Below are 12453 nucleotides of genomic sequence, written 5' to 3'. Positions count from 1 at the left end.
AAACAAAAGTTATCTTCCATTTATTAAGGTCTACTTTGGTGTCTTTTAGAGGTGTTTTAAAATTTTCCTCCTGTTGGTTTTGCATTTTCTTGTTAAATTTGTTCTTAAGTATTTTATCTTCTCTGTCACTATTGAAATGGGGCTTTCTCTATCATTTCTCTATGATGGGTTATTATTTGTGGACGTGAAGGCTACTGATCTCTGTATGTTAATTTCTGTTTGCCAAATACTGAATTATTTTATTGTTTGAGTTAATCATTGATTTTTTTAGGGTTTTCCCAGTACATAATCATTTTAATAAAAACCATTCCAATCAGTTAGAAGATGAAAAAATTAGGACTGAAATAAAGGCAGCTCCCAACTTACAAATAGGTTTAAAAGTTAATTCTTTGGTAGATGGGGTGCTTAGAACTTGGGACAAAATTTTTCCGTAGAAAAGATGTTATATATCATCACCTGGTTTGCATTCTAATCCCCACAAAACCTATTTAACCCATAGTTAAAATCTATCAACTCCTAAAGTCAATAAGAAAAAGACCAGCAATCCATTTTTAAATGGGCAAAATATAGGAACATAATATTTTACAGAAAAGGAAATACGTGTTTATCAAATATATGAATAGATGTTCAACCTCACTCAAAAGGAGAAATACAAATTGAAACTTCAATAACATACCACTGATACTAGTTATCACAGTATTGTTAAAAAAAAAACTCAACTGAGTAAATTTCAAAGATCTTATTGGCTTTATTCAATGATTCATGAGTCAGGCGGCATCTCTTCTAGCAGATAGAAAGGAGCTCCGAGGAGCTGTACAAAATGAAAGATGTTATAGGCACAAGGGGATGGGACAAGGAAATTATATCGGCAAAGAGAGGATTGTTTGTGGCAAGGTCACCTTCCTTTCGGGGACAGCAGGGGTCTTTCAGGCAGATGACCCCACTAGTGCTGACCAGGTAATTTCAGGTTGACTGGTGTAAGATTCTATTTCTGGGAGAGGTTGAAACTGTAAGTTAGGCATTGAGTCTTGGTTTTCGTGACATGGGGCTTAGCACAAGTGACTCCATTTTGGGACCTGTTGTCTCTTTTGTTAACAATTCACCCCTTTTGATCAAACTCTCAGCCTAACTGAAAGATGTAATCAAAATTTAAGGCATTAGCACAACTCCTAGCTACCACTCTGAAGTTCTTGCAGTTTTTGTTGATCTTCTGTGTGGTATTCACAGGTCACAACTTCAGCTTCACATTTTTTAAGTCAGTCATTCTCTTCATTCCTTTTCTGAAGTTCCAATCTTAGGGAGATCATTTGCATGGTGGTTAGTGGCTGCGAACATGCATTTAAAGCTTTGAGACAATACATTGCACCAGAGAGACTATTATGATGTTATAAGCAAGATAATTCCCAATATCTGGAGGGCGCTTCAGAGTCATAGTCCACAAGACCCAAATCAATCAACATCAAATAAGCCAGAGAAAGACCTTGTTGAAGGAATCACTTTCTTAAGCCAAGTGGCTCGTTCAATGATCTTATGTAGCTGAGTTTCAACTTCCCCAGAAGTGTTAATCCAGGTGCAACAAGTGGTGTTGGCCACAGCATAGACACCTCCTTGTGCAGCTAAAAGATAATCAAGGGCTATACTATTATCAAGAACAACCTTGGCCAGAGAGTCTAAGGATTTTTGTCAGGCATCTATTGCTTTAGCAGCAGATTCTGCAATATCCTCAAGAGTTAAGGACAAGTTCCTGATCATAGCCTCATTTGTACTCACTCCTACCCAGGGAGGTAGGGACCTGCCAAAGGAAGCAAATCTTGAATCATGAATGCCTCCTAGTAGGTCCTTTCTAACTCAGTGATGTAAATTCAAGTTAACCAATGAGGTGTCTCAGTTTGTGAACAGTTAGGGACACAGTTAGGTAACCTAAGAGGCATTGCCTAGTTATGCAACAGCCAACTAGGCATTCATAGGCCCAAGGAGAATGATAACCACCACAGACAAAGATAAATCCTGTCGGGAACAAACCACTCCTGCTAAGGTAGCACTGTTAATGGATTCATTTCCAGGGATTGTTGCTTTTGTCCATTCAAGCCAGGAGTCAGTTAGTTTTTTAGTGAATTCTGGAAGTAAATCTTCTAGCCTGAAATAAAAAGTTGTTCTAAATTCCTTGCAAAGATGCATGCTGCTGATGAGATCTTTTCGTGATTGGGGGCAGATCTGATTTAGATAATCATAAGAACTTGGGGGTGCAAATGTTCTATAATTTGCCTTGGCATTTGTGTCTAATTGAGCAAGTACAATTATAATTGGAGAAAGGTGAAAACAAGGCATTGGATGTTCCGGGTGTAAAAGTTGGACTCTGTAAGTGACTTCTAAGGTGGGTCAATTGTAGTTTATGAGGACATTGGGAATAGAAGAGAAGTTGGTCACAAGGAGGACCAGGGGTCTCTAGCACTATGGACACATCAGAGTTTTTGATGACAAATCCAGCAGCAGATTACCCCCTTTAGCAATGGTCTGGGAGATACGAATGATGGTGTTATCTTTCCAGGTCAGTGCCAGAGTAAAGGAAAGAAAAAGAAGAAAGGATTTCCTGTTTAGTTAAAGTATGAAGTCTTGAGCTGGCATCTTGGGTGAAAGCAGTCTATCTTAACGTCAGCGGCTTCTCTTCCTGGTCAATGTGGTGTGGAGGTCTCCAGCATTTGCGTAGGACCAGATGTCAGGTGGAACCTTCCTCAGCTGTGAGATGTGTACCCAGGGTTCAGTGCCTTCTAGTTTCATAGCAGTGTCAGTGTCAGGAGCACTTGGTAAGTTCCTCTCTCTGAGTCTCACTTCTCCAAAAACATCAGAGTAAAACAGTAACTGTCTGTAAATGACGAAAGACTTAAGAATGTCCATTGTTAGAGATCTGATGAGAGTTAATTTGATAAAGAAATTTAGTTATTTCTGTGATATACAACATTTTAAGATAATAACTGGAATTATGACTGATGACATTATACCAGAACATGTTAGATTTCCAGGAATTTGATACAATTTTTGGAACTCTTAAATACCTATCCAAATACAACATAAAGAAGGTTTAGTATTCTTATTCGCAATACTTCTCATGTAATCTAACATATCAAATAAGCCTGATTAGTTCAATACATCTCTTTTTTTATAAGGAGAGAGAACAAATCTTTTGAGATGTTACAGGGGTCTCTGAAAAATCCCAAAGTTAGTTCAAGATCCAAAAGACTTCATTTAGAATTTGATTTTTGGGAAGTTTGTCAAAAATATCCATTTAAGGGGACAGCCTGGTGGCGTAGTGGTTGAATCTGTGTGCTCTGCTTCGGCAGCCCATGGTTTGCTGGTTCAGATCCCAGGTGTGCCCCTATGTACCACTCATCAAGCCATGCTGTGGCAGCATCCCACATACAAAGTGGAGGAGGATTGGCACAGATGTTAGCTCAGCGACGATCTTCCTCACCAAAAGATAAAAAAATAAATCCATTTAACCAAAGTGACAATAGAAGGTGTAAAAGATAAAATACAGAAGGTTACATGGTTGTAAGCTAAACTTAGCTCCTTTAATATTGATAAGATTGGATTTTCTTGAGTAATCAAAGACCTGATAAAGACAATGTGAAGCACAGTAAATTATTTTGGTAAGACACAAAATCTTTACTGTCCAGGCAGATTATTTAAAAGGTAAAGAAATGTTTGCAATCTGTTATCAAAAGTAGACCAAAAATCTACTAGACCAAAAAGAGAACTTTATCCTTTTAACAAAGAGAAAACCGATTATAATTTTGCACCAATGTACTTATTGTATTAAAACTTATATTTTTAAAAACTTAAATAAATTCATTCCAACCTTAACCAGCTTGGTCACAAGTAAAATTCTTTTACCAAAATTGCTTTTCCACAAACCTACAATTTTGTCCTGTGTTTTTTTTTCCCTCTTTCTCATTTTGGAACATTCAATCATTTTACTTTCCTTATCTATTTCTCATACACAATTGTTTCCTTTCACCTTTATTACTTCTAAGTAGTTTTAATTGTTTATATTGATTAGAATTCTTAAGGTTTAGAATTCTTAATTCCTAGCAAAAACTAAGTAAGCGGTTGTGGACTGTCTCTTACACTGGCAGTCTATGGACTGGCAGACTTACGAATACATTTCATAATTTCTAGAAACACACATTTCCTCAAAGCTCACTTTTTCAATATGGCTCAAGATGGGTTTTCTAACAGACCCAAATATCTTTAGTTCCTCTATAATAAGAGTTCAAAAGTAGATAAAGACTGATTTAGCAATTAATGTTTCAGTATTTTATTTTATTTGAAAGTCATCCAAACATTAAATGAATTTCCATCACTTAATTTAACTTAGTAAAATTCTCAGAGTAGAAGTTACCAGAGATTTGGGATACTTTTTTAAGTAGACATACCCATTTATATCTATTTAATTTACTTGTTCTCAACAATTATGTTTAGACTGCTCATAAAAACTTTGTGAGACATGCTGACATAAACAGTCCATAATCAATCTATAAATCAAAATTTGGGTGAGCTTATTATGAGCCAATTTGAGGACTAACGCAGGAGAACTTTTCCACCAAGGAAGGGAGCTCTCCAAAGAAGTGGGATGTACAGAGTGGTTAGACACTGTCTTGGAACAAAGAGCATCCATCACAAAGGACAGGAATATCTCTTTTTCTACTGTCGCAAGATGCTTTGCTAGCACAGCAGGTCAGTGGTCACAAGGTGAGTCCAGCAGGTCAGTGGTCAGTGGGTCAGTGGTCACAAGGTGAGTTAAAACAGGTCAGTAATTAATCCTTAGGTTCTGGGAAGACAGGCTGATCCTTAAAGAAATGCTGATATGAGGGGAGGCATATATGTCTCTCTTTAAGGACATCATTCTTGCCTTTGGGACATTGTAAATGTTTAAAGTAGAGGTACCCAGCGTGCTCAACAGACCACATCAGGCCCTTCTGGAAAAGCAAGGTCAGGCCAAATTATGGCTTCCTTGTATACTCCAGTATATCCTATTGCTTTTCATTTATTCATCAGACATTAAAGTAGCCATCATCCCAAGCTACTTTTCTTGCTGAGAAGTTTTGTAACAGAGTTAAAATATCTTACTTGACTAGTAAGCCCCAGTAGAATAAGTGTTGTATGTCTGTGTTATATTTAATACTAATTTTAAAGATATGTCTATTTTAATTAAGCCAACAAGCTTAAACTAGCTTTTATTTATCGAAGATTATCCCAGATCATGTGAACATGAAAAATATTTGGGTTAGTTTATATATTTCTGAGTTTTAGGAATATTTAATACATAAGGACTTTTTTTTTTTTTTTTTTTTGATGAGGAAGATTGGCCCTGAGCTAACGTCTGTTGCCAATCTTCCTCTTTTTGGTTGACAGGTCTCCTCGGGCTGGCAGTAGACCCTAGCCACAAACACAGTTCAACCCACATTTCTGTCCAGCCATATTTTGGGGGTCCCAAACCTGATGATTACCAAGCCAAGTTCTCGGGATACAAAAGAAGACAAACAAGAAAGTAACAGCTGTCCCTGGGAGAGAAAGGATCAATAACCAATGGCTCTGGCTTTGGAAAGGAAGGGACAACGTGAAATTTTATTTTCCTCTTGTGACTGGGCACTGTAGATAGAGATTTGGGAGAGCTGACAGTAGTAAGAATTCTCACCCTTTGCCAGTTTTCCCAGGGTCCCATCTGCAGGCTCTGGTATCTACCAGAACTTGGTAAGGTTTTCCATTAATTTTAATTTTAAGGGAATACCATAGCAGTTTACCTGAAAAATCCCTGAGTGTAACCAAAAGTTCGGTCTCTGAACCCAGTGCCAATCCAAATAATGAGAACAGAGTCTTGGGTAAAAAGGAAAACAGCTTTACTTTCTCTGTCAGGCAGAGGGAGCAAAGCAACGGCTAATGCCTTAAGAATTGCTAGCTCTGCATTAAGAAATAGGTGAAGGGTTTTAAAGGCTTGTGAGGGATGTGGGGAGCAGGAAGCCTGTGACCTTGTTGGCTGGCGCAGGGAGATAAAGGATTCCGGGATGTCCTTGGCTGTCTGTCTCCGTGGTGGACCCTGGCGCCAGGAAGCTAAGGAGTTGGCCCTGTGAAACTTCAGTGTCTTGATATTCTCTGGACATGGGCTTCCCTGTAATAAACTTGGAGGCCCATGATTAGCCACAACTTTCGTGTGACCGTGAGGCCATTGGCTTTAACAATTTGTAACTTCTGTTTGGTTGTAAAGCTCAGGGAGTCAAAGGTTAAAGAAACAGATATTTACCTATGAGTGTAACTAAAGAAGCCGGGAAGAGGATGAATGCTTCTAGTTTTAACCCTATACATGCTGGGTTCAGTGCAGGGGAATGGATATCAGGGCCAGTATTAAGTAACAGCCTGTAACAAGAGCCCCATCAACTCTGGGAGGGGCTTATACAGGGTCCCTCCTTTGAAGGTAGGTATGGGGGTGTCTGGATTGATATTAAAGAATTTGCATAAAACCTTTGAGAACAATCTTTTTTTCCCCATATCCCACTTGATTACGAATGAGACACTGATTGCTGAGCCAGCACTTTGATGATGGACCCCCAGGAGGGTGGAATGGGGGAGACCCAGGTATTATTTTAGGTTTTTGGCCTCAGAGCTGTTGCAGCTGTGAGGCTAATAGCTTGATGGACTCTTGTTTACGGTCTTGTTCCAAAGTCCATGCCAAGTGCTAGTTATGGTTACGAACGAGTTCAGTCAGACTGGTGACTTCCCCTCCTATTTTTTGCCTTTTACTCAATCCACTGCTCTCAAGAGATAATCCATTTACATATAGGGTAGCTAGAGCAGGTTGCGTGACATCATTTATTGTATGAAACCCAGAATGCTGTAGGAAGAGAGCTTCCAGACGGGCTTCAAAGTTGACCACAGATTCATCTTTCTTTTGTTTCTGTGGTTTTTGGGGGTTTTTTTGAGGAAGATTAGCCCTGAGCTAACTGCTGCCAATCCTGTTTTTGCTGAGAAAGACTGGCCCTGAGCTCACATCCGTGCCCATCTTCCTCTCCTTTATATGTGGGACGCCTGCCACAGCATGACTTGCCAAGCAGTGCCATGTCCGCACCTGAGATCCAAACCAGCGAACCCCAGGCCGTGGAAGCGGAACGTGCGCACTTAACTGCTGCGCCACCAGGCCGGCCCCTATTTCTGTGTTTGAATAATAGACCAGTCAGTGTGGGCAGGGAAGACTGTAGGAATAGCTTTTAAAATATCGGTTGCTATTTTGCAAACTTTTCCTGGTCCATAAGGGGACTATGTTGAAGACTGAGATCTCAAATATCCTTAGGGTTAAGCCATTCTGCTTCCTGCATCCATCTGGGGGTTCACCAGGTCCTACCAGCTTGTACACCAGGTGATAAAGATCTGGCAGTCAGGGATCATAGGGCCCACAGGACTCTAAATTTTTCAGAAAACTTTTGGGGATGCTCCCTGAATTTAGGACATTCTTTAACTACGGCCCTTAGTTTGGTCTTTGACCAAGGAGTGAAGATACCTGAAGAGAATCGCCTGCAGTCTTGAGTGTCTTATTTTAAAAGGTAGCTGTTTACGTGTCTTCAGAGTGGAAAGGCAATTCAGTCAGAGAATTAGCACAATGTGAGTACTCAGGTAAAGGAGGAGAGGGGAGCAGTCAGAGTCACGTCAGTCTTATCGTCTTCTGTTTTAGGTAACTCTTATGTCTTTAATTTTTCATTAGCCTTTTGTAATGAATTTTTCAATGAAGCCAGTGAAAACAGGTATCCATTCTGTTTGATCCGAGAGCCCTTGCTTTGAAGTCACTTCTTAAATGATCTTACATAATTGGAACGGTCCCCACAGTGGCCGCTGTGATTCTTGATTGTCTCTAGCAAGATTGCGCCATTTTTCTAGACACCTAGAGCTTCCAGGACCGTGGTTCTTAGACATATAATAAGCAGGTGTGCCGGAAGGTGGCACACTCAACTCTTTGGAACTTAAGGACCCCATTTCTTTAAAGCCTTGGGTCTCTCGGAGCCCAATTAATGCCTAAGAGGGAAGTGCCACTGGTTTGGAGGTTGTGTGGTGTTTTATAGTCTACCTTGTTGCACAGAAATTTTCTTGATGTTGACAGGTGACCTAGAGTCAATCTAACCCATTCCATGACCAACTTATCCTGTGCAGAAATCTGAAATTTAAGTGGCGAGCACTCTGATGGTTTTTCAGGGTTCCACCCTAGCCCGCCAATTTTTCAGCTTAGGTTTCCAAGATTCCCATTAGCAATAGATCTATTATTCCTTAGCTCATGTGCACATTAACAGGAACCAACAGCAACCAAGGGGATGAGACTGTGGACACCAGCAGTAATGAAAGAGATGCTACTGCAGCCCGGCCAAGAAGGATTTAGGTACGCACCACCAGCACTCTGTGACATGGAACTATGGACTGAACCAGCAGACCCTGACAAATGGGGACTGTGGACTAACCAAGAGCTAAGAACTTGGGGTCCGGGCGGAACCATCTGCCAGCTCAGGCTGACCCACTAAGCCCTGGACTGGGGACCTCGGACTAACCAAGGGCTAGGGACTGGTATTCTCTTAAAGACTCCTCTCAGTCTAGACTCACCCGTTAACCCTGGACTGGAAAGCCAGTTAGGTCAGGAGCTTGATGCAAAGACAGCAGAGCTCAGAACTGAGAGGAACTTACCCACAGCCCTCGGAAATGGCGAGACAGAGAACTCCAAGGGTACCAGCGCCTGTGTTTCTCATTGTCCCTGAAGCCATCAGAAGTTTCCTTCAGATCCCATCGCTGCCATCAATTCTGTTAAAAAGAAATTCAACTGAGTAAATTTCAAAGATCTTATTGGCTTTATTCAATGATTCATGAGTCAGGCGGCATCTCTTCTAGCAGATAGAAAGGAGCTCCGAGGAGCTGTACAAAATGAAAGACTTTTATAGGCAGAAGGTGGCGGGATAACAAAGTTATACTGGCAAAGAGAGGATTGTTTGTGGCAAGGTCACCTTCCTTTAGGGGACAGCAGGGGTCTATCAGGCAGATGACCCCACCTGTGCTGCCCAGGAGATTTCAGATTGACTGGCTTGAGTTTGCATTCCTGGGTGAGGTTGAAGCTGCAATTAAGTTAGGGATTCAGTCTTGGTTTGGTGACATGGGCCTTAGAACAAGTGACTCCATTTTGGGCCTTTTGTCTTTGTTTTTAATAGTATAAAGAAACAAGCCTTCTCATACATTAATCACAGAAGTGAAATTTGGTACAACCCTAAGGGGAACGATTGTGCATATCTGTCAAAATCCACATAGGCTTTAATCCAGCAATTCCAGTTGTAGGAATTTATCCTTCAGAAATATTCTGTCTGAGAAATATCATAAGCCTCAAGATATTCACTTTAGCCTTATTTTTATTAGAAAAAAGTGAACAATAGGGCCTGGTCAAATTAATTATGGAAACTAAGTTAATTAATACTAATTAACTATGGAGTCATTTAAAAGGATATGAAATAATCTCCAAGATATACCATTAGTTTTTAAAAGGCAAATAACATTATGCTTGGTATGCTTTCATTTGCTTAAAAGTATATGTATATATGTGCATATATATATTTATATTCATATTTGAGAGACAGATGCTTACATATTTATAGAGTATCTCAAGAGGGGCACAGAAGAAATGATAGCACTGGTGGTCTCCGGATAGCCTGGTTGACTGTGGACAGGGATGGGAGAGAGACTAACTTTTCACCTTATATCTTTTATGTCTTCTAAATTGTAAACTCTGTGCATATAGTATCTATTTCTAAGGGTATTATTATTAATAATAATTGTAATAACATAACATAATAATTATTAATAATAATAGTAATAAAATAAGCGTTTAAACAAAAAGTGAAATTCATCATAAGTGAGGGCAGAGTGCCGAGAATAAATACCCCCAATGACCATGTTTGTAAAGCCCAAAGGCCGTGCACTAAGAAAGTCACATAGATGCTCTGGCCTATGATTTCTCTGGTTTGCAGAGCCCCTGGTTCTGGGCATGATGCTAGCTGGCTATAAACTATGCTCAGGAGTCAGACTACCTGTGTTTCAATGCTTCTCTCTACCTGTTTTGTTTCAATGCCTTTGGATATAATAAATAATGCACATAAAGGCTAAGCAGTTTTGAACACTTTATCTCACAGTTTAACCGTTGGGATAGAGATAAGAGTGGCCAGAGGTCTTTCTTCAGAGAGGAAACCTGAAGTTCACTCACTAAATGTGGTAAGCTGTGGTTGGTGTTACTCATTGCCCCGTTACTACCGTGAATAGTCCAGAAGGAGATAGACTTGAACATCAGAAAGAATATCCAAACTTTGTTACTTTAGATGTCAGCTATTAAATTATTTTCACAAATATTTAGTCCTGGAAATTGATCTGGGATGGATTTGTTTCTGCCATGTCTAAGTGAGGGAGGGGGTCTTCTAAAGGCCTGGGAGTTCCTGTATGGACTTACAGGTGGTGGTCCTAAGGTTCTTTCACCCTGCTTCTATTGCCAGTGGTTACATGCACAAGTTACATGCATTAACTTCTTTCAGGGCTGACTACTCTCACTGCATTAAGAATCATCAAGGGGGGCTGGCCCCGTGGCCGAGTGGTTAAGTTCGCGCGCTCCGCTGCAGGCGGCCCAGTGTTTCGTTGGTTCGAATCCTGGGCGCGGACATGGCACTGCTCATCAAACCACGCTGAGGCAGCGTCCCACATGCCACAACTAGAAGGACCCACAACGAAGAGTATACAACTATGTATTGTGGGGCTTTAGGGAGAAAAAGGAAAAAAATAAAATCTTTAGAATCATCAAGTTTCCAAGCATATAGGAAGGGAATTCTTTATAAGAACTATCTTCAGTTTATTGTTGATTTGTTTTGTGTGTTATTTACGTGTGTGTATTGAGAGGAAAATGATCAGATTAAAAAAAGAGGAAGAAAGATTTCTCTCAGCTCTAAAACTCTCCAAACTTCTGAAATTGGTAATCTGGATAAGAACGGCTATAGCCAACTCAAAATGAAACTCCCTCGATCCCCTCATCCTTCCCACTACCACCTCCTACCTCCTCAAAACCAACTGGATGAGAGTACAGAGTGGAAAATAGTACCATTCATGTACAAAGATTTTTGCATAGCATTTTTTGTGCATAAGATAGCAGACAAAGTGTACACAGGTCAGTGAATTCTTACAAAGTGAACAACACCCATGTAACCACCACCCACGTAAAGAAACAGGATGTTGTTATTGCCTTTTGTCTCATTTCTTCTTTCCTTTCTCTTGCCTTTCACACAGCCTGAGCCTTAGTGTTCACACAATATTCATTATATACAACAACTGAATTGCATTCGCTTTTTCTGTACTGAACTTTTTACATTGTATACCAATTTCTTTTTTTTTAATTACTTAGTGCATATTGATTTATTATTATTTTTTAAAGATTTTATTTTTTTCCTTTTTCTCCCCAAAGCCCCCCAGTACATAGTTGTATATTCTTCATTGTGGGTCCTTCTAGTTGTGGCATGTGGGACGCTGCCTCAGCGTGGTTTGATGAGCAGTGCCATGTCCGCGCCCAGGATTCGAACCAACGAAACACTGGGCCACCTGCAGCGGAGCAGGTGACCTTAACCACTCGGCCACGGGGCCAGCCCCGTATACCAATTTCTTAAGCAGTTCTAAGCCAACTCTTTCCAACCTTGCTTAAATATCTGAAATCAAGGTGAACATCATGTTAAAAAATAAAAATAGTCATATTGTATGACAAAAAATAAGAACCTACTCTTATAAGAAAGTTCAATATATATATTAGCATACATATACATATATACATGTATATTTATTAGTCTTTTAAAAAGTGAAACATGTATATAGTTTAAAAAAAATAAAGTTAAGTTAAAAAGGCACACTGTGAGAAGTAATGTCAACCTCTCTCCAGAAATACAAATGTTACTTTTCCAGAGATAGTCTATTCATATATAAATACAATTTAAATATTTAAATTGTCCTATTTGAACCTAAATCATAGCACACTGCATATTGTAATACACCATAATTTTTTAAAATAATAATGTAATTAGGCCTTCTAAATGTGTTAGCCCATCCCACAGCCTCCCTCCATCCTAGTAGCTGTGTCTGCATCTCTTGACCCGGCCCCTTTTACCAGGTCTGGACAGATTACATTGGTGTTGTATGCCATTCATTGTCTATTACAATGCGATCTATTTCATGATCTTCCTCTGCTCTGCTCTGTTACACAGGGAGGCCAAACCCTACAAACTACATATCCCAGGCTCCTTTACCTACTTGGCTCCCAGCTAGGGTCAGCCAATGGAGCCACTGGTGAGATACCGGAGGGTGGGAAGAAGAGAGAAGCTAGGTGTTTCTTCCCTTCTCTCTGCTTTGGGTAGCATC

General features: G+C 40.0%; 1 long non-coding RNA gene across 1 annotated transcript; it reads right to left on the bottom strand.

The window, feature by feature from the left end:
• Positions 1–728: 728 nt before the first annotated feature.
• LOC138917517 (uncharacterized) lies at positions 729–8834 on the bottom strand. The gene is made up of 2 exons (XR_011425713.1): positions 8716–8834; positions 729–3460 (listed from the first exon to the last, which is right to left on the bottom strand). It is a non-coding gene; the product is annotated as an uncharacterized lncRNA (long non-coding RNA).
• Between the last annotated feature and the right edge of the window lie 3619 nt (positions 8835–12453).

This window comes from Equus caballus, chromosome 14 (assembly GCF_041296265.1).
Source record: "Equus caballus isolate H_3958 breed thoroughbred chromosome 14, TB-T2T, whole genome shotgun sequence".
Taxonomy (NCBI): Eukaryota; Metazoa; Chordata; class Mammalia; order Perissodactyla; family Equidae; genus Equus; species Equus caballus.
This window is presented reverse-complemented; position numbering and strand designations above follow the sequence as displayed.